The sequence below is a fragment of the Falco naumanni genome, chromosome Z, assembly GCF_017639655.2.
Source record: "Falco naumanni isolate bFalNau1 chromosome Z, bFalNau1.pat, whole genome shotgun sequence".
Taxonomy (NCBI): domain Eukaryota; kingdom Metazoa; phylum Chordata; class Aves; order Falconiformes; family Falconidae; genus Falco; species Falco naumanni.
Genome location: NC_054080.1, coordinates 53,616,027 through 53,638,085, shown reverse-complemented (window position 1 = coordinate 53,638,085; position 22,059 = coordinate 53,616,027). Strand labels below are relative to the sequence as shown.

The 22,059-nt window shown below is 35.7% G+C and overlaps 1 pseudogene; it reads left to right on the top strand.

Moving 5' to 3' along the window:
• LOC121080736 overlaps positions 1-22,059 on the top strand; it is a 76,998-nt pseudogene that overhangs the window by 23,112 nt on the left and 31,827 nt on the right.

The window sequence follows — 22,059 nt, the reverse complement described above, 5'->3', positions numbered from 1 at the left end:
ATTATAGAATCATAGAATCAGTATAGCTTGGGTAAGGCCCCTAAAATCACTGAGTCCCACCATTAACGTGACACTGCCAAGTCCACCACTAAGCCATTTCCCTAAGCACCACCTCTACATATCTAAGAATAGTGACTCAACTACTTCCCTGGGAAGCCTGTTCCAGTACTTGACAACCCTTGCCATGAAGGAAAGCTTCCTAACATCCAATCTAAACCTCCCCTGGCACCACCTGAGGCCATTTCCTCTTGTCCAATCACTTGCTGCCTGGGAGAAGAGTCCAACACCCACCTGTCTACCACTTCTATTAAGGCAGCTGTAGAGATCTCCCCGAGACTCCTTTCCTCCAGACTAAACCCCAGTTCCCTCAGCCTTTTCTCACAGGACTGCTTGTCTAGACCCTTTGCCAGCTTCCTTGCTGTTCTTTGGACATGCTCCAGCACCTCAAGGTCTCTTTTGTAGTGAGGGGCTCAAGCCGAACCCAGTATTCAAGGTGCAGTCTCACCAGTGCCAAGTACAGGGGGACAATACCTTCCCTAGTGCTGCTGGCTACACTACTGCTGATACAAGCCAGGATGCTGTTGGCCTTCTTGGCCATGTGGGCACACGGCTGGCTCATGTTGAGCTGGCCGTCAACCAGCATGCTCGGGTCCTTTTCTGCCAGGCAGTTTCCCAGCCAGTCTTCCCCAAGCCTGTAGCATTGTGTGGGGCTGTTGTGACCTGAGTGCAGGAGCCAGCTTTTAGCCTTGTAGTGTCTCATACAATTGGCCTTGGTCCATCAATGCAGCCCATCCAGAGCCCCCTGTAGAGCCTTCCCACCCTTAAGCAGATCAACACTCCCAACCAACGAGGTGTCATTTGCAGACTTGCTGCAGGTGCACTCAATCCTCTCATCCAGATCACTGGTAAGGAGATTAAACAGAACTGGCCCCAATACTGAGCTCTGGGGAACACCACTTGTGACCTGGCACCAGATGGATTTGGTTCCATTCACCACAAGCCTGTGGGCCCTGCAGTCCAGCCAGATTTTCACTCAGCAAAGAATACGCTTGTCCATGCCACGAGCAGCTAGTTTTTCCAGGGCAATGCTATGGGAAACAGTCTCAAAACCTTCATTAAATTCCAGGCAATAAATACCCCCAGCCATTCCCTCACCCACTAAGGGTGTGATTTGTCACAGAAGGAGATGATGTTTGTCAAGGAGGACTTGCCTTTCTGAAATCCATGCTGAAGGGGCCTGATCGCCTGCTTGTCCTGTACATGCTGTGTGATGACACTCAAGATGATCTGTTCCATAACCCTCCCCAGCACCAAGGTCAGGCTGATAAGCCTGTAGTTCTCTGATGCTCCGTCTGGACCTTCTTGTAGATGGGCATCACATTTGCTAACTTCCAGTCAACTGGGACTTCCTTGGTTAGCCAGGAGCGCTGATAAATAATTGAAAGTGGCTTTCTGAGCACTTCCACCAGTTCCCTGAGTACCCTTGGGTGGGTCATGTCTGGCTCCATAGACTTGGGTGTGTCTAAGTGGTTATTGAAATTCTCCCCTTGGATTATTGTGGTGTCACTCTGCTCCTTGTCCCTGTCTTCCAGCACAGAGGGCTGGGTACGCTGAGAAAACCTGGTCTTTATTATTAAAGACTGAGGCAAAGAAGGCGTTAAGTATATCAGCCGGTTCTTCAACTTTTGTCACTATTTCCTGCGCCCACATCTATTAAGGGATGGAGATTCTCCTTAGCCCTGCTTTCATTTTATTGTATTTATAGACATAGTTTTTTAATTAGCTTTTACTGCAATAGCCAGGTGAAGTTCTAGTCAGTCTTTGGGCCTTCTGGTTTTCTCCCTGCATAACCTCATGACACCTTTGTAGTCCTCCTGATCTGCCTGCCTCTTCTGCCAAAGTTCTTTTTTTTTTTTTTTTTTTCCTGAGTTCCAGGCAAAGGTCACTGTTCAGCCAGGCTGGTCTGGTCTTATTCCCCGCCAGCTCACCTTTTGGCTTATAAAGTGGGCCTGCTCCTGCACCTTTAAGATTACGTTCTTGAAGAATGTTCAGACTTCCTGGATGCCTTTGCCCTTCAGGACTGCCTCCCAAGGGACTCTGTCATTCAGGCCATTAAACAGGCCAAAGTCTGCCCTCTGGAAGTCCAAGGTAGCAGCAGGCTACACCTATGCCACTTATTGTCCCAGCAGGCTCCAAACTATCTGGCTGCCACAAGGTCCTTTACTGTCACATACCAGCACACTCTTCATGACAGTCCCTCTGCTGCCTTCTCCTAGTCTCTCCTCATCCAGAGCGCGTGCTCACTCTCTCTCATTTGCGTTCTCTCTCTCTCTTTCTCTCTCTTTCCCTTTCTCTTCAGGGTCTTCGCCCCTGAAGCCAGCCTACAGTTGTATATTATCAATGCTTATTAACCCAGCTTTATTCCTCTACAACCTATTTTTCTATCTGCTTTGAATTGCATAAGATGGAACGGCACGTGGCCAGTTAAGGCAGTTCTTTGTATTTTTCAAGATCTTCCTTAAACTCAAAATTCTGCAGATTTGAAATTTCAGTATACTTTGCACCAGAATCAAGCTGCTTCCATGTAAGAAAACCAAAGAAAAATGTATCATTTAGGTACAGAAAATCAATATGCTTAGCAAAAAGCAATTTGAAATTCTGCAGCATTTGAAAAAGTTAAGAGAGCAACATGCATTTCTAGTAAAGAAAGGGAGATCCTCCCAGAACAATATTTAAGTAAAAAGTTTCACCCGTAAAACATCTCGCCTGAGATTCGTACAATATGGGAGAAAAGACTTAAAATACATATCTAATTTTTTTTCTTAGATTTATTTTCCAAAGGCTGCACTCCACTGCCACCTGGTAACTAAAATAATCAGTGTGGCTGTTCTGTGCCAACAGCATATTGTATACACATAAAAAAAAAAATGTTCAAATATATTATTTATAAGAGTTTTAGAGAGCAAAATATTATTTTAGAGTTATCTAGTAAAATCTGTATCAGAGTTACAGTTATTTTTCTGATTATATATCTATCCATATCTATGATTATGCCTATATATAGATATAGTTATTTTTCTGACTGTTACATAAAAATGTGTTGTTAGTTTGCTGATTGTATGGATTATGTATATACAAATTTTTAAACTTCAATATGTGTATATATATGTATGTATATAAAATAAAAATAACACAACTTTTTATACAACAATTATCAGAATAACGATGCATTTTTTATCTGTATGTACATATGTGTTTGTACGTGCATGTATATGTATCTGTTTGGTCAATGCTGTTGGAGGAATGAGCAACGTTATAGTAAATGAACAGCCCCAGACAAATCAAGAACAGTAGCAGGTTTTCGCTTTAGTTGCACAGAAAGTAGGCACAATTATTCAATAATCTTGGCTTTGCAAGCAAAAGGAAATCTAGTGGCTGACGAGGAGAAAAAGACCATTTGCCTTACAGTGAATGGAAGCAATTACTCCTACAATGATAAACCATTTCTTTTGGATTTTCAGACACCTCATTTATAAGAAAGAGATGAAAACATATGAACTACTAGATATTGTCATCTGTAACACTCCCACAGAAGAGAATGTATATTACAGGAGACCCCCCCACACACACCAAGAGCGAGGGGTGGGGGGGTGGGGAGAGAGAGAGAGAGGGAGAGAGAGAAATCTAATGACAAGAGCAGCTATTAGTTGAAATAAAAGGTTTGTGTTTGTTTGTATTTGTTGTTTTTTTTCTTCAGATAAATCTTCAATTGTCATAGAGATCACAAATTGCAGCTTTATGAGCACAGAGTGAGAAAAAACTGTCATATATTCTGAATTTTAGTATTCCTGTCAGTCTGTGCACTTCTAAGAAATTAATACCTGCTACAAACATATTAATTTTAAGCCTTGTGTAATTTAAATAGTGATAAGGAACAGAGATCTATGCAAATTTATTAACTACACTCTGAAAAACCATTCTTAGATGAAAGGATAACCTCACAGTACTAGGAACAGACTTTATATATAACAGATTCCACATGGAGAGAATTCAGTGGAAGCTATCAAAAAGCCAAACCTCTCACTTGGTAATTTTCTACTTTGTGTGATCTACGGCATTTTCCTATGTTTGACCTAGACAATACAGCACATGCAAATGAGACATAGAAAACTTAATAGCACTTTGAATTAATATACACAATAAATTCAAGCTGGGTAAAACTTCAGAAATGTTACTATTGCATTTAGATATGTTATTCATCTAGTGAAATTTAACATGCTAATAAATAGAAACACCAGTCTAGGCAATGCTTCAGGACCTTAAACTGCTTTATGCTGTGCAGATGCCTCAAAGGGAGGCATCTGCACAGCATACTTGAAATCTTCATACTTGAAATACTTCATACTTGAAATCTAACTTTTGCATCTGGGCATTTCTGAACTTCAGTATCTTTATCATTGCTTTTCAGCTTAGATCCCATGTGCAAAATCAGAAATAAATGTTGACTGTTTCATCACAACAAAAACATGATAGCCAATATACTGAACTTTCTGCACTATGAGTTATAAATTGGCAGTACAGCAGTATCACTATAATCCTGTTGTGGCGGAAGAGCTGAGTCTCAAATCCTCTTTCATGCTAGATCTGCAAATATGGATGTGTGAAACAGAGATCAAAATACAACATAAATTCTATTTCCCGACGAAGATCTAAAAGCTTTTTTTATTCAAAGGGCAGGATTCGGATCCTTAGTGTGTAATTAAATAGTCTTTTATAGATCTACACTTCTTTTCAAAATAGAAAAAAGGGAGGGTATTCCATTTCTGTGATGTGAAATTTCAGAGTGTTTTGAAGCACAAAAGCAGCAGGTGGCAGACATTGAAGCTCTGAAGTGAGGGAGTACATGAGACCACAGGTTTCTATTCTGTCTCTGATTAAGATCTTGAGAATGATGGAAAAATAAAATTAAAAACCATTGAATGACCCCAGGTCACAGTGATAGGTTTCACATGCATTTAATCCATACATTTCCTGACAGTGTTACTATCCTCCTACTGTATTATTCCTCCAAAGAGTCATACTACCTTCAGACTAGCTTGAATGGAGTTAGACATCTGATCCTGGGCTACTTAGGACTGATTGTAATCAACTGAGTTACTGCATTAAGATATGCCCTTTTAGGGCATAATTACCCATAGCACTTCCTCTGGTAAAAAACAAACAAACAAACAAACAAAAAAACAAACTCAAAAAAACCCCCAAAACCACCAATGAATTAAGAAACTTCTTTTTACCCCTCTCCAGAGGTAATTATTCCTGCTTCTATTACATGGCAAATGCCCCCATCTACAGTGTTGACCCAACTGCTATTGAAGCATTGGGTAAACAGGATCACAGAAATTATCCTATTCAAAGGAACAGGGTGTTCTTGCTCTCAGAGCTTCCCCTGCCCTGAACAGTTGTGTTACACGTGAACTGAGGGAGTTATTCTCACCACAGAATCAGAGGACACTTTGAGATCTGAACAACAATTTTGGATGTTCAAAACGGAATGGCTTCTTCAGGGAAGGAGTGGGGAGATGATACAAGGGTTGAGGGAAAAGGCAGAGACAGAGTTATTTGACAGAAAGAAAGGACATATATTAAGGTTTAACACCCATGCTGAAAGCTAACTTCATTGCAGTTTCCTTCATTGCAGCTTTGTTGACTTACTGGTCTGATAAAAGTCTTAAGTTTCTATCCTATGACTGAAAATAGATACCTAGTTTACATCTGAAATATGTCTGGGACTGTGAGCAGCAGTTAACCTGCTGTAGACCTGTTCATCGTTTATAAATACATACAATGACCTGGACCTGGTTTGGTGTTGTGCAAGTCACATTTAAGCTGACTTCATGAACCTTGACAGTTTTGCATAGGCTCATGCAGCATATAGAAAAGGCTAACTACAGGAACATATTTAGGAATTTTACACACATAAAAAGTCTTCACCAAAGGCCCAGCAGTTCAGCTGCTGCTCAAAAAGCTGGCTGCAGTGCAGCTTTCAACAGTCCCTAGGGCTACTCATTTCAGCACAAAAATTGGGAGAAAACCGAAGAGGAACAGATATGTTGTCTGACATTATTAACAGCTTTGATATTCAGAGTTTAAGGTTTATTATGATGTTAATTTCTACATCATCCATCACAAACAGACATCAAAGAGGTGGAAGTAAAAAAAACCCAACTCTCTTTGTTGCTTGAGGCTTGGCTTTTTTGTTTGTTTTTTTTGTTCTTTTCTTTCAGTTTATTGCAATGCCACGTTTTTAATACTTTACTTACTAAATTTCTGAGTAAATAAACTCATTAATAAAAAAGAATCTCGAAGCCCCAAAACCTGGTAGTAAGAATTTCTTAAGGCTCCAACTAGCTAGAAGCAGAAATACCCTGCAGCAACTTCTATGACTGCATGGTGTGTATAAAATGGTGGTTATCTTTCTGTGTAAGCCTTCCTTGTGGCCTGCAAAGAAGGGGATATCAGAAAGATGCAAGCACTTGCTCATGTTCAGAATTTTTGCATTTAATTATAGTATTAACTTTGAAAGTTCTTCTCCTTGCTTCTGTGGTTATTGTTTACTTACAGTCACATAAATACAAAGGTACATATTTCTGCTTATTTTTTTTCTGGTAAGGAACAGAGTCCCAGGAGAGCTTACCTTCATATCACACAGTATTGGTTGCAGTGTAAGAACTCAGCAAAAGATGCAACTAAAGTATGTAACAGTGAACAGCACTACCATCTCCTTCATCAATACTATAGGCAATTATTTTAAATATAATGATTGTCATGGGGTTTTTTTGTTTTCTTTACACAGCTTCCTCAGACATTATAGGAAGGATGCCTTCTGTAAGAATTTCTGTAATCAAAGTAGTATAAGATGAGTTTATGTGTCCCTTCGCACCAGAAGTAGATACAACTAATTGGTGAATAACTCAATTTTATCTTTAGAAACTTTTTTCCAGTTTTCTTATAGGTGGTTGTTCCTACCACAATTGTGCAAACTCAGTTGCTTTTGTGATGTTTTGGTGTTTGTGGTTTTGGTTTGGTGGCATTCTTATGTTTTGGTTTTTTTTTAACATATCACAAAATTACTTTAATCTTCTAAAATGCTTAATTAAAAAAAAAGGGAATTAAAGAGAAGGTGGTGTTTGTGCTCTAAAGATGGGTCACTACAGATCGATATACAAGCAACTGAACCTTCACAGCTAAGTATACAGGAGCTGCTGGTGAGATGAATGTGGGACATAGAGATTATATTTTTGTAGATTTACTCTTATTACCATCCCGTTTTCTTATAATTCCAGAATTATAATGCAGAATATCACAATGTAACATCCTAATCCAAAAGTGTAGAGGATGCCAAACTGCCTAACTGGTGAATTATACAGCTATCTTGATAGCACAGTTGCAGCAGGTGGTTATTTCTCATCCTCTTTCCTTTTCACCTTAGATTATTTTTTTATTATGTCAGATGAATACAAGTTGTGTAGACAGTGGAGTAACTTAAATAACTGTGGGCACCTTTCATAACAACCAAAATACCACCTCTATTTAATATACTTCAGGAAAACAGTTACAAAACAGCAATAGCTACCTGGGACAGAAAAAGCCTATTTATGTCATTTTTTCTATGTGATTTAGGAACTATGTATTTTAATGCATCATATAAAATTAGAATTAACAGGGTTTCGTTGTGTTTGATGTCAAGATTTCTTTTAAGTGGGTGAATATTCTTGCCCCACTGTTGGGAGGTGCCGGACTATAGCAGTGCCTCGATAGGCAAGGGCAAATTTATGTGATAAGATCAGTTGGATTCCAGAATAAATAAAAGAGGCAGAAGGCCCTTGTGATAGTAGCTGAGGATATGTCCAAACTGATCACATGCTGCACAACACAACACTTCAATAGCAGTGATTAATGGGATAGCTTCTGAGACTATGCATGTTATTTTTTTCACCATCAATGCTTAACACATAAGCATTAACATAAACTGTTACCAGACAGAACTAATGACAACTTCCCTGTCACTTGCTTTAATGCAGAAATAATCAGAAGATTTTAAAGTGGACCAGTGTGGACAAGACCAAACCCTTCTGGGATCCTTCAGCTTCCAAACATGTCCTCTTCACTACTTTGCTGTGTGTCCATATACTCTTCAGACCAAAACCAGTGGTAAATAGGTGGTTATCACTATCCCAGAACACTTCTTCCAAACTAGTCCGTATAATACTGGTGTGTGCGTGGGTGTGTATGCATGCACCCTTTTAAATTCAGAACAGTCTGAAGGAAGAACTGCAGGTTTCAGAAACTGAGGTTTCAGACAGTTCCCAAAATGTAGTTAAATCTAATTAATTGGGGAGATAATCTTAGTACTCTTCCAGCCTGCATAAGGCATGCAAATATTCAGTTGTCTTCTTTTCTTTATTTCTTTATACAGTGAAAACTTACTCCTTCTTCCTTTGGTAACCAGGTGTATACTTTTTAGTCTGAAACATCTCCTCCATGACAGTATGTATGTTTAAATGCACAACTAATAGAAAAGTATCCAGTAGAATAGGTCTGTGCAGTTTATTGTTCTTGACTAACACTAAGGTGGAAGTAAGCTGACATGTTTTGACATGAAAATGATCTTTGGGCAATTGACTCTCCTCAGCTTTCCCCTGGTAGTGTTGCGGCATGCTCCAGAGAAGGAAGTGAAGGTTGCTCAGAGTTGTGTATCCTCTTAGCTTACGAGTAGCTACATCCATGTATGGGCACAAAGTGCTATTGTATTATAGTGCCTTTGAAGTAGATCTTCAAACTGTGACTGAAGGACAAACAGGGCTCCTGCCTGCTTCTTTGTCACCAATATTATTTCTTAGTCACTGAAGTGCCTATCTATTCATTTTGAATAGGCTTCCTACAAGAAAACTAGGCTAAAAGGTTTGGACCTCTATCTTCAGAACTGAAGAACCTGACAAATAAAATGCATGTACTCAAGCTGGGCTAATAAGTTATAACCACTATAAGCCAAAGTGAACTCTGAAAGTATGTCTGAAAAGCAAGTTCATAGGACTCTCATGCCTCCCTCTTCTTCCATCTTACTCTGTTGTTACTCCTTTAGATTTAGACTGGTTATCTGCACTACAATAGCTTGTCATGTAGGAATGTAAATTAATAACAAATGCCAGAGAGTAAAGAAGTGTGATTTTTACCTCCAAACCTGAGTTAAAACACTAAGGGGAAATATGTAAACTAAATCACCTAGCAGGAAGTAAATAATTCAGAATCTATGCAACCTGATAGAAACAGAGCTTCTCAATAGTTTAGTATGAGGTGAAATCCAAACTACCAACAATTGTTTGAAACACTATCAGCACTCTGTATGTATCCTGTATTTCATGGGAGAACAACTGATTCTGATATTTTCAGTGTTCACCACATGTAGTTTAAAAAACAGGACAAAGTGATACAGCAGCACAGTAGCAGAACACTACATAAAATGAGATTAAGACAACAGAATATCAGAACAATATTAGAGGTAATATTGTATACCGTCACGATATTTAAAAATCAAACATATAATTTTTAAGGCAGTATTTGTATTTTCCTTTCTAGATGTTCAAAATAAGCTTTGTGACTCTTTGTCTGCTCATGTTTTTACCTTTTATGAAAATAAAAGGATTTATTAATTTCTGACAGTCCTGAACAAACACCAAAACAATTAATTGTTCATATCAATAAAACAGAAGTTTATTTCAGACCTTAAACCTTGAAGTAAAAACTATGCAAACATAAAAAGATAAAATCTTTCCTTTATTTCCTTTGAAACAAATTTATACATCAAAATACTCTATCGTGAATACAATAAAGCTGTGGCTTTTTTCCTAAGTAAGATTTAGTCAAATTTGTCTTTCTTTTTGTTTTCTAAATTGCATAACTTCAGATAAATAAGGTGCTTTCTATTGAAATACTCAACAACAAAAAAGATAATATATCATGATAAAACCTACCCCTAATATTCCACATTCCAAGCAAATAACTGTTTTTTATGAAAACTTCCCAGTAGTGTTGTCCCTGACATTTAGTTCTTTTATATTGTTATCATTAGATCCATTATCTAATGCAGGGCAAAATGCTGTGTAGTATAATGTTACCTCTAACACTTTTCTTTTTATCCTCAGAATTATTCACATTTTGCTCATTATTTTCCTATGAAAATTATTTTTATTCTGGCGGTTTGAGAAAATACCACATATTGCATCAACTAAAAGATTTCCTTCACTGCTCTGGGAAATCTAATATTTTAGCTCTTAGGCATTTGAGCGATTAAGGGAATTTTCATGTTCAGTACCCTGCAACAGATTCAGCCTTGCACAATTCAAAACAACTTCACACCACTTATAGTAAATGGTCCATGCAGGAACATTTGTTTTCCTTACCTCTCCTTTCCCCTTCCTTACACATGATTTTTTTTTAACCTTGTTAAAATTCTCTTTCCTTATCTAATGGCAAAGGATAAGGTGTCATTAACCTATGATCACAAAACAATAACAGATTTTTAAAACCTGGGAAGTTCTATCTGCCAGTTTTCTGCAACTAACTGATTTCCATGCTGTCTATCTAATACCTTCGTTCTCCACACACATCCAAGTGGTAAAACTTGCTTCTAATTAGGATTTATTGGGAGAGCTGAAGTGAAAACTAGAATGATTAGTAAGAAAAAAGTACTCCTAACAGGTGACTCAAAACAGAAGAAGGATATGACACATCTTGAAGACTAGTCAAAGCAGGAAATGAAAATTCAGTGATAAAAGACACAACACTAAGCATAGGTTAGCTGACCTAGAGAATAAACTTTTCCATCTTGATTTTTGGAATGAGCAACATAAAACAAAAAGAATCAGGGATTATTTAGAATTAAAAAATGTGTCAAATAACCATGAAATCTATTACTGCTCAGTGATGGTATTTCCTACAGTACTGCAGGGATCAATTTTGTGTTGCATAACACTGAATAGTGTCATTCAGCAAGCCTTTTCTATATTTAACAACATGTAGCTGCAACGGAATTCAGAAGTGAGTCTAGCCTCCTCTAAGTTATATTTTTCTTTTGTATACTTTTAAAGTAAATTGCTCTACTTTAGATCTTGTTGGGAAGACTTCCAGTTTACAGAGAAGAAAAATATTGTGGTTAGAGATGTTCACTGAATGTAGCTATTAACTGACTGGATAATATAAGTAACCAAGTCCCCTTTCACTTTCGCCTCTCCTCCCTGACACTGCCCCCCCCCCCCCCCAACATGGACCTTGAAAAATTGACTTTTTATATATACATAAATTTTATGCACAATACTTTACTCAAATTCAGAAAGCAAAAGCAAAAAGCATGTAAGAATGTGTAAATTTCATGTTAATGCATTGCTGTCATTATAGAAAAATCTGCAAGAAAAAAAGTCTGAAAAACCCCCTCTAATTTGCACACTGAAATAAGTGGGCAAAATATCTTATTAAATCTTTCCTGATTTGTCTCTGAATTTGACCCTATCTCAGGTTTTTACACCTGAATTCCACTATTATTTTTACCATAAATATCTGTAAAGGAAAAGATCATTAAAAAGAAAAAAAAAAGTAAATAGAAGATGAAAACCAGAAAACCCCAGATGAATCAGTGAAACATTATTCTAAATATTGTAAATTGTTAGGAGAAACACCTGCAAAACCACAGTTTGATTTAGGATTGCTTCTTAGTCAGGGAAGTTCATGCTTAATTACACAGCATCCTTTGAAAATATTTCTGTTATGACAGATAGGAGAAATCCAGATTCTGTGAAATGACTCTTTCAAAATGCATATGAAATGGTTTCATACAGGATGGAGTGGTTAACATAAGTAATACTACACGTACAAAAACTACCAGAAAAAAAAGTATATATGCTAGTAGATATTACATATCCTCCTTTTTTAATTCCCTCACCAATATACAATTAGATAGCATAAGAAAGATAAATAAATAAACTATGGATTCTCTTCTACTCAGCCACTTTAACTACTTTCCATTGTTGAATAGATCAAAAGTGAAGATAATACTCCAGGAAGAACTTACATTTGAAATCAGTGTCAGAAATGAGAAAAATCTCGAGTTAAAGAAAAATATATAGCCAAATTAAAGCAAATCTTCCTTTTCATTACCAATTTCTGTAAGGAAGAGATTTCATTGTTAATATTTCATTACATTATCTCTTATTTCTATATATTCTAGTGAGCTTCTAGGCAAAAAATTCTCTCCTGTATTTATTTCTTTAAAATTCGCTAAGCTTCTGTAGACCATAAAAGTAGTAAACCAACACTGCAATAATCTGCATTTCATGTGGGCTTTTGTTGCATGGAGGGAACAGCAGAACTGGGTTTGTCCTATAATGCTGTCCTGAGTTAATACTTAAAATACTGTTTCAGAACATAATTAGGAGTTACTGTTTTTCTAAATTTCTTCAGAATCCAGCACAACAGTTTATCCCTTAAAGGTAGGTGTTAATTGTTTTTACCTGAGAAAAACTCAAACATGTACCTTTTCATTTGGCCTTAGGTCAGTCTTTCTCTCCTTACTTTTAAAGTCCTGCACCTTGTCCTTTATAATAAAGAAATCAATCTTTTAACAAGGTTTAAAGTTCTTTTGGGTAAGACAGGGATTAGTATAACCCTCTAAAATGTAGAAAAGTCATGATGTATCATTATGCTAGCGTAGTCAGAGTGACAAGCCATGTTTCATACAATATAAATGTAAAAGGAAAACCAAAGGATTTCATGAGAGGAAAAAAATTGTGTTTGCATTAATAATACACTATTTTTTTTAATAAAATCATGTACTACTAGTAAGTCAGTGAATAAACTTGTTTTTCACTTAGGGATTTTTACCTTTCCTTCATTAGTCTCTATCCTGGTTTCAGCTGAGATAGAGTTAATTTTCTTTCTAGTAGCTGGTACAGTGCTGTGCTTTTGCATTTAGTATGAGAATAAAGTTAATAACAGAATTATGTTTTAACTAATGATAAGTAGTGCTTACTCTTAAGTCAAGGACTTTTCAGTTTCTCATGCTCTGGCAGTGAACAGGTATGCAAGAAGTCAGGAGGGAACACTAGCAATAGCACTAGATCCAAACTAGCCAAAGGGATATTCCATGCCACAGAAAATCCCGCCCACTATATAAATTGGGGATGGAGGTGGAGTTCACTGGGAGTTGCCAGTCAGCAGGTGGCAAGCAATTGTATTGTGCATCACACCTTGTCTTTCTTGAGTTTTCTTTCTTTCTCTTTTTGTTGTGTCCCTTTTCATTACAATCGCAATTAGAATTACATTTACAACAATTATTATTGTTGTTGTGGTGGTTTTTTAAGTTATTATTATTACAATATTTTATTTCAGTTATTAACCTGTTTTTATCTTAACCTACAGGTTGCACCTTTTCTGCCAATTCTCCTCCCCACCCCACTGAGAAGGAGGGGGTCTGTGTGTGAGGACCTGCACGGTATCATAGTTTCCGCTTGGGGTTAAACCATGACACTCTCAAACCACAGCTCCCTGAAAGGAGAGCTCTTGTGGAGGAGCCTTCACTGTCAAACAAACTAATTGCAGCTATAGAGCACTGATTAATAATCCACGGTTACCTCTCTGAACAAGCACTGAGATAAAGCAGTTAAAAACCCATACTGTTTACACAAAAATATACGAAATAAGTGTGCATCAGGTTAGAAACTGGTATCTTTACATTTGGAAGAAGGATTAAACAGAAATATAAAACAAAAATGTGCTGTTATATAATTTCTTCTGGCTAGACTTTCAGATATGTTTTTGGAGATAGCTAAACAAAACGTTAAAATAGAAAATAAGTTGGTTTAAAATAATTTACACTGGTAAGAATTAATTTTGTGAGTGATCACATAGTAAACATCTGCATAACGTTTGTTAATATTTGGTCTTTTTTATAAGTAAGAAAAATGAAAGTTACAAAGACCATTACACCTCATTTTGGGAAGAAAGCATCTGAAATATCAAACCACTTTATGAAGGTATAGAATTTTTAGATTATTACAAAATTATTAAATAAGAGTTATCTTTCTTTTTAGAAACCTTTTATTTTTCTTCCTTTTCTTTTTTTAAAGGTGCCACATGGGGAAACTGTCCATTTTCTGCCTGGGAGTTCATCCAAGAGGGTTTTTTTTTAGAATTCTTGGTCATATAACATTTTCTACACAGCTGTAAACAAATAATGCTAGGTTGCACACACAGCTAACAAGATACAAAACACACATAGCTAAGTGTTGACTAAACCTCTCACTCAGGCTAAAGACACACTTATGTGTATCAGGGAAGATCTAAGAGTGAGCTAGAAACTTGTGGGGACCAATTTAAAACATAAAATGTTTTTAACAAAAGTCAGTTTTCCAGAAATTTATTTGGAAAGCTTTCCTGCTGACCAAAATATATAAATGTGACAGGTATTTTTGAAGTTTTGCCAGTCTGTGGATGGTGTGAAACTGATAGTAAGAGTTTCTTCACACTTTTGCTGTTCTCCCAACGCTTCCAGTCCTTTCGTATTTCACTTTTCACCTTTTTCCAGAGCAGAGTCTGCCTTTTATTTTTTCTTTCCTTATTCTCCACTAACATGTCTGTGTGTGCTAGCAAACCCTGTGCTCATTTTACCATTTCTTCTGAAATCTCAATGTGCCATCTCACAACCTTTTTCCACCCTTTTTCTCCATTGTATCCAGGATGACAAACAATACCTATAGCCAAGTACTACTCTGAAAGCAACTAAAACTGCTATTGTAAAAAACAGCTTTTATCAGACTGTTTATTCTTTCCTCTTGGAGCTGTACATCAGAGTTCCTTTGGCAGCAATGCTTGTAATCAATGAAAACGGTGTTCTTAGGACCCTAAAGCAGAAGCAGTCAGAACCTGCACTAGCACAGAGGACTCCACAGGGCACAATGCCACAGTGAGCTCTGGGTGTGAAGGAGATAGATGGAAACTTCATCAGTGTGGAAATTTATGGGACTGAACTGCAGGCCTATGGTTCAGCAGAAAACAGCCAAAAGCCTTGCTGAAAGGACAGTAGTTTTGTTTACCAAGCGTTTCTGCAGTAAAAGGCAAACCAGCAGAGGTAAACACACTTCCATTCAGCTGTCAAGGGGGCTGAGATCTGAGGAAATTCTTAACTGTTCCAGGAAAACAAAGGTAGGACTTCTTGCTGACCTTTTTATTCAGTACCCAAGAAAGCTGTGGTAAACCAGAAAGGATGAAATGAAGATCCTTGGAAACCTTTCCTCTTAGGAACTAGCACAAAAAAAAAAAAAAAAAAAAAGAAAAAAAAAAGTGCTTATCAGTTCTAAAAATAAACAATATATCATCTTGGTTCCCAAAACACTAGATAACTCTTGGAAGCCTGAATTCTGTTATGATATTTTAAAGATGTTTTTTTTCCATTTTAGTTTTACATTGAGCTTACATTATACTATGTATTTAAACATATTTTTTAACTAGAAACGTCACCGAAAGCAATACAATTTATAAGAAACTGTCTATTGACCCTTTCTGAGCACCAAGTTTTTTAGTTCTTAAATTCCCTTACATACACTAGAAATCTAGGATATAGAAAGCTGGAATTTACATTTTTTCACCTACTTGTGGGGCTTTAAAAAAGCAACATCAGTGAAGATTCTCTTCTTCAGATCTTATTTTTCATTTTCAAAATGGAATTCTTGACAGATTTTTGCTGCTAAGACTAAGTCTCACTAAACACAATATTTTGTCTACAAAATACGGTCTCTACGGGACTAGATATTGAAAGACAGAAATACTGGAAAATATCTGCCTCTGCTTTATTCCGTTAAAAAAAAACCAACACACAAAAAAAAACAACAACAAAACAAACAAAAAAAAAATCACAAAAAACCCAGGACACAGGTCATGCTTTCTAGTTCTTTGAGTGATTCATAATATATTTATACCTCTTTCTCTTCTGCTTTCCATCTTAAAAATTTCAATAATATTTAGCTTTACTGACATTTATCTCCCAAAAGTAAATTCATAGCAGATATTATAATGACGCAGATTAAAAAGTTTTAATTTCCAAACCCTATTAAAAAGCTGTCTCTAAAAAAAAAATAAATAAAAGGGTTTGAAGTTCAAATGAAAGACAATATCTGAATAATATTAATGCCCAAGAGAATGCATGGCACTGCCAGACTCAGTAAAGGTTTTATAAATATTGTCTTCTGCAAAGTCGACTGCAAACATCACAAGGCCTTTGGTAAATATGCCTACCAGTCTTTTTGTTTGAGTAAAATATTGAACTTCCTGCCATTATGATTATAAAATAGAGAAGATTATTTCATTTTTTAAAAAAAAAAATATTTGATCAGTGTCATCTCTCTTTTTCCTGGGAATGAAGTTTCACATCACACAGTTAAGTGTTTGAGAAAAGTCTTCCTTAGCAATACAAGGCTGGTAAAACAATCTATTTAGAAGTCATTTATGAGTAAACACATAGAAACACTGAGGCTGGAATAGAAAAAAAAAAATTGGCTGCCTGATACACAGTATCAGAATGAGCAGGCAAAATTCTGCACTGCAGGAAAATAATATTGGTTTTTTATATTGCATAACACAAAATGTTTATCTCTTTGGCAGAGGCAAAATACCACAATTATTTGTCTACAATTATCTACTGATAACTGTATCAAATTAATTTTGTCTGATGATTGTTTCAGTTATAATATTCATAATGTTTCCTTTTATCTAAAGAACACCAATATTAAAAGAAACCACTAAAAATCAGCAAAACAGAATAGACCTCAAAATAAGTATAGTTAAAATATTTTCAGTGAATTACAGTAAGATATACACCAGGGTAATTTATAGTAACATCATCATTAAGTCAAAATTTCTACACTTACATTATTTTTCCTAATGCTGTGGTCATAGTAACAAAGTCAGAAAAGTGAACAATTTAAAAAACTACTGTTTGGACAAAAATAATATTGCCTTAAATTCTTTATCTGACCTCCTCATACATAAACTTTAGAGACACTGTTCCATCAGTATAAAATTTATACATTTTAATATTTGGCCCTTCCTAGCATTAAGACTGTCAAAACATTTGACCAGGATCATTCTGAATATTAAAAAAAAGAGGGGAAAAAAAACTAGGAATCTTTGCTGTGGACAAGACTTGCACCTGACTGCTGGCTTTGAGAATCAGACTACACTGCCATTTCCCTTTCTCAGACGTGGCATGGCAGCCATCTGGGGGTAGCTCCTTCACCTCTGATTTACTGACAACCTCAGATATTAATCACATACAAGAGGAGACAAATATTCTGTCACTGTTCATCTTTACCCTTGCTTTCACACAGAAAAAGATGAAAATTGTGTTTACCTTAAATGGCAAAAATTTCAGTTTGTTAATTCAGAAACTTACTGTCAGAACCAACCATGTTGAGTTACCCAAAAATCCATATTACTGCCATCACACTACCAAACCTCTGCAATAATTTACATTATTTTTTAATGCGTTAAATTAAATAAATAATCAACAGAAACCTTGTGAAACCATGGTAATTGTAAATCTGTCTCCTTCACAAAGCTTTAACACCTTAAGTCCCAAACCAGAAACAGCCCAAACCCAAATGTACAGTTTTTTATTATTTTCACAAAGTCACCATGTAAAAACTGCAAAATTAAAACAGTCCTTTGAGAAAGAACCGTCAGAAGTTTGCTCAATATGTGTATTTTATACAGCAGAAACATACTGATGTGTCGAATTAATTTAGTAGCGCCCAACATGAAAGTTTTAGAAGATATACTTGAGCTAGTTTCCCTCCTAGCTTTCACACACAAGTTGCCTGATGAAACAAAGAACTTTAGTGAATTAATCCTTTACAACCAGGACAGCTGACTGGGATTTTTACACAGATATCAGCAGATCATATATGAATGAAGCTGTGTAGGAGATACATTGTCCTTGTTGCGGTTATAAAATCTCATATCCTGCAGTAGTGGTAATGCTTACAGTCTTCTACACATGTGGAGTTCACAAAAGCACTACAACGTTAAAACCTAGTGCTGAAGTGCCCGCAGTACATGACAAAGTATTTAGGGACTTGTGCTAAGTGTTTAATACACTGGAAGTCTTCTGTTTCTGCTTTTCAGAGAGGGAGGTTCCAGTCCTGGAGCTGAAAATATCATTCATCTCCACTCTAGGTATCTGGGTTGCATCTGTTGGTTGAGATTTCCCCAGTGGGAGGGGCTTACGTTTTCTTTTCATTAAATGTAAGTGACCTAATTATTTTATTTTTTGTTTAATTGTTCTTTGCTATTGTATTAAAAAAAATAAAATTCTGATGTTGTCAGGCAGCACATAACACCTTTGGAATTTGTCTTTGACAGACTAACAAATCTTATTTTTACCTTTATAATAAACATAAGGGTTCTTGTTGGACTAAATAAAAGGAAAACCACTAATTTTTCAGGATCTTCCCAAACATCATAGAAATAATAGGCTAGGGTCCGGGATTTTACAGTCACTTTTGAATACTCAAGAAGAAAAATAATTGACTTATAGGCAAATATACAGGTGTAGACTTTTTGCGTTTAGTTTACTTTTTTTGGCTGCTATAGTTTAAGCCATATGCTGCATAATCATTTTACAAGAATATAAAATTGTCCTCAGTTTATACCTATGTCTTTTTTTCTTCCTGTGATATTTCAGTGGATGTAGGTGGCTTTTACTAAATAGCTCACAGGCTTTAGCATGCTGAACTATTCTCGTACCTCTTTCATTTTCACTTAAGAAATAAGACTAACATCTTTCTACTAATTTCACTGTAACAAATAAAAAGGATTAGAAATGTTAAAAGAAGTTATTTTATTAAGGAATACATACTCTCTCTCTCTCTCTCTCTCTATATATATATATATATATATATATATAAAAATAATCCAGAAATTTATTAACAGAATATTAGAAAACTTTCTCCTGTATGCAGAGACAGACACAGGACTGAAAAGTGTTTAGCTCTACAGCCCCAGAGACGATTGAAATTTTCTCCATTTCATTGGTCAAAAAGTACATGCATTGGTCCTCAATTCAGAACTGATCAGTTGAAGTAGAGGTATGAAAGAATGCTGATGGAAATCATATAAGCATGATAGTCTCAGTTCATATTGACCATGAAAAATAGATTTATTTGTGTGTGTGTGTGTGTGTGTGTATATACATATATATATGTATTAAAGCACTTCAAATCCTAAGGAGTGGAATTTATTAGCTTTCTAAGGTACAGATGTTGAAGTATGATAACACAACTGCTGATGACATATGTTTTAGTTGATAACAATTATAACAATCTGATTAACACTTTTTTTGGTGAGCAGTGCACATTGATTACAATAGTTCATTTCAAAAAATCATGTTTTCATATGATTGTGTCGAAACTGTGAAGACTTAAGTACTTCTAAGTTATTTTTCATGTGAACTATTTTATCTGTGTCATAGATTTCTTTCATTCTTTTTTTATTCATATCCTTTGCATTTATTTTAACATATAATATTTTTTTAAAATATCAATCTGAATTTCATCTACATAATATTATTTGTGTTCTGTTTCTTTGAAACAGGCGGTTTGTCATAAAGACAAGAAATTGTCTGCAAATTACTACCCACATTACACAATTTTATTGTATATATTTATTTAAATCTATTTTATGTTAACTACATTATTGCATAATAGTAGTTGTAATAACAACTTTAATCTTTACTTGCAAATAAGGAACATAATTATCATCCCTTGCAGCCAGACACTCCTGTTGGCTATTCAGAATAAAAGAAATGGGTGAAGATGCTTTCTTATCCAAAATTTTTGAAATGTTTAGTTGACTTTGGACAACATGATTATATCAAAAGAATACTGAAGCTGAAAGGGGGAATTTTCTGTCCTTTCGCACACATTATTTCTAGGAATCTTTCAGTCCTAATATTTTTAGAGATCTAAATTGGGTTTATTAGAAGAAACAAAACATTTTATCATTATAAAAAGGGTGACAAGCTTTTGAATAGACCAACAATTAGAAAATGGTCAGTGTACAAATTTTAAAGCCTGAAGCAATTTAAAACAATAAAGAAAATAATTTTAAAATTAAAATATACCTGCTTCCAGATATTATTTCTTAGAAATTTTTCAAAGGTCTACATTATCTGTTAATTGAATTTTAACAGAGTCTCATATTAGTCTGACTGATAAAGCAAATATTCAAAGTAGGTGTTAAACACATTTCATTTGACAGAACAGAGCAGGATCAGCTAAAAACTAAATTTCAGCTCTTCCATTTTTATTTCTCCAGAAGAAAAAATAGCTTGTGTTTTGAAAGAAAGTTCAGCATCCTGTTCTTTCATATTCTGAATCTGCTCCTTTTTAAACATTGCTAACTTTAAAGACTTTTTTAAGACTTTAATGAAAATACATTTTTATTTTGTTAGGGTGCTTTTCATTTAAGTGAAGTCTAGGGTTAACCTGAGGAACTACAATTTTGCAAAGATTATTTTATGGCTTCTGTTGACATGTCAGTTTAATTCTGTAATCTGAACATGTGTGAAAACATGTCTATCCTAACGACACCTCTGCTGGCACAAAATAGTAATTTGCAAATTAGTGAACCTATTTTTACCTGCCAATAGCAGTAGACGTGGTGCTTAGGGACATGGTTTAGTGATGGACTTGGCAGTGTTAGGTTAACAGTTGGACTCAATGATTGTAAGCATCTTTTTCAATTTAAATGATGCTATGATTCTATTCTATGATTCTGTATCTGGAATGCATAAAAGGTAGTAAGACATAAGTATTCTACTGTATTTTGAATCAGAATACTTGTTTCATGACATAACATTCACATTTTCCTATTCACTATCCCTTTTTCCTCCTAGTTTGTTAGAAATGTCTACGAGTGTGACTTGCAAGTCTAAGAAGTAAACTGTGTCCATAGTCTTCTATTTTAAAATGTCTTCATTTTGGAAAAGATCAGTTATCCTAACATCTAAATGTGTGGGTCAGACTTTGCTTATGAATGATCTCATGTTTGCAGCATAATAACTTTAAGGAAAGAAAACTGCATTTTCCCTTCTTAGCTTGCCTCCATCCATTAGAACTTCATCTCTACTCATCTAGTGAAAAAATATTGAGGCATTACAACTGTGAATAGCAAAGAACATCTTAAGAACACAAAAGTATTAGTGAGTTGAGTATGATACCAATTTCTCAGCAGCCCTGAAAGAAGCGTAACTCCAACTGAACTGTTTATGCCAAATGTCTTCTAGAGTGTCCTGCAAATATGACTGGAATTATAGTGTATTCACACAAAACACATGAAAGGTAGGGAAAAATGAAACTTATTAATTGCAGTAATAAAGATTTATGTTCAGGCAGTGAGGTGATGAAAATTAATATCACTATGCTGAATGGAATGAAACTGTGACAATTGAAATGAATTGAATATATACCTCAAGTGATTTCTATGGCTGTAGATTACTTTTATATTTGGGGAAAGGGAAAAATGAAAGATCATCCCAGGAGCCAGGCACAGATGATCTACTTCCAGTACCTCTCCTGCCTTGGACCCATTGCATCTTTTTTTGTCTGCAGTGAAACAGGAATCATTTTCCTCACTAGAGAACTTCTGTTTCTTTAGGGACTGGGGTTAGTCTTTGGTCTAAAATCCAAGCCCTAAACTCATCAAACCAAAGCAAAATTCCAAGTGTACTTATGTTCTCATTTATAACTGCTGCATTACAGTAATTTTACTTCCTCCACTCCAACAGAATTAGTGTTATTGTTAACAAATAGAAATAAGGATTTGATAAGAAATTAAGTCAGCTTTGTAATGTAACATCATGCCACTTGGAAATCAGTTTTACTTACATTGGACTAATTTTGCTGTTGAAAAACAGCATGACAACTCCTGACCTCTCAGCAGAGACTTGGCATAGCA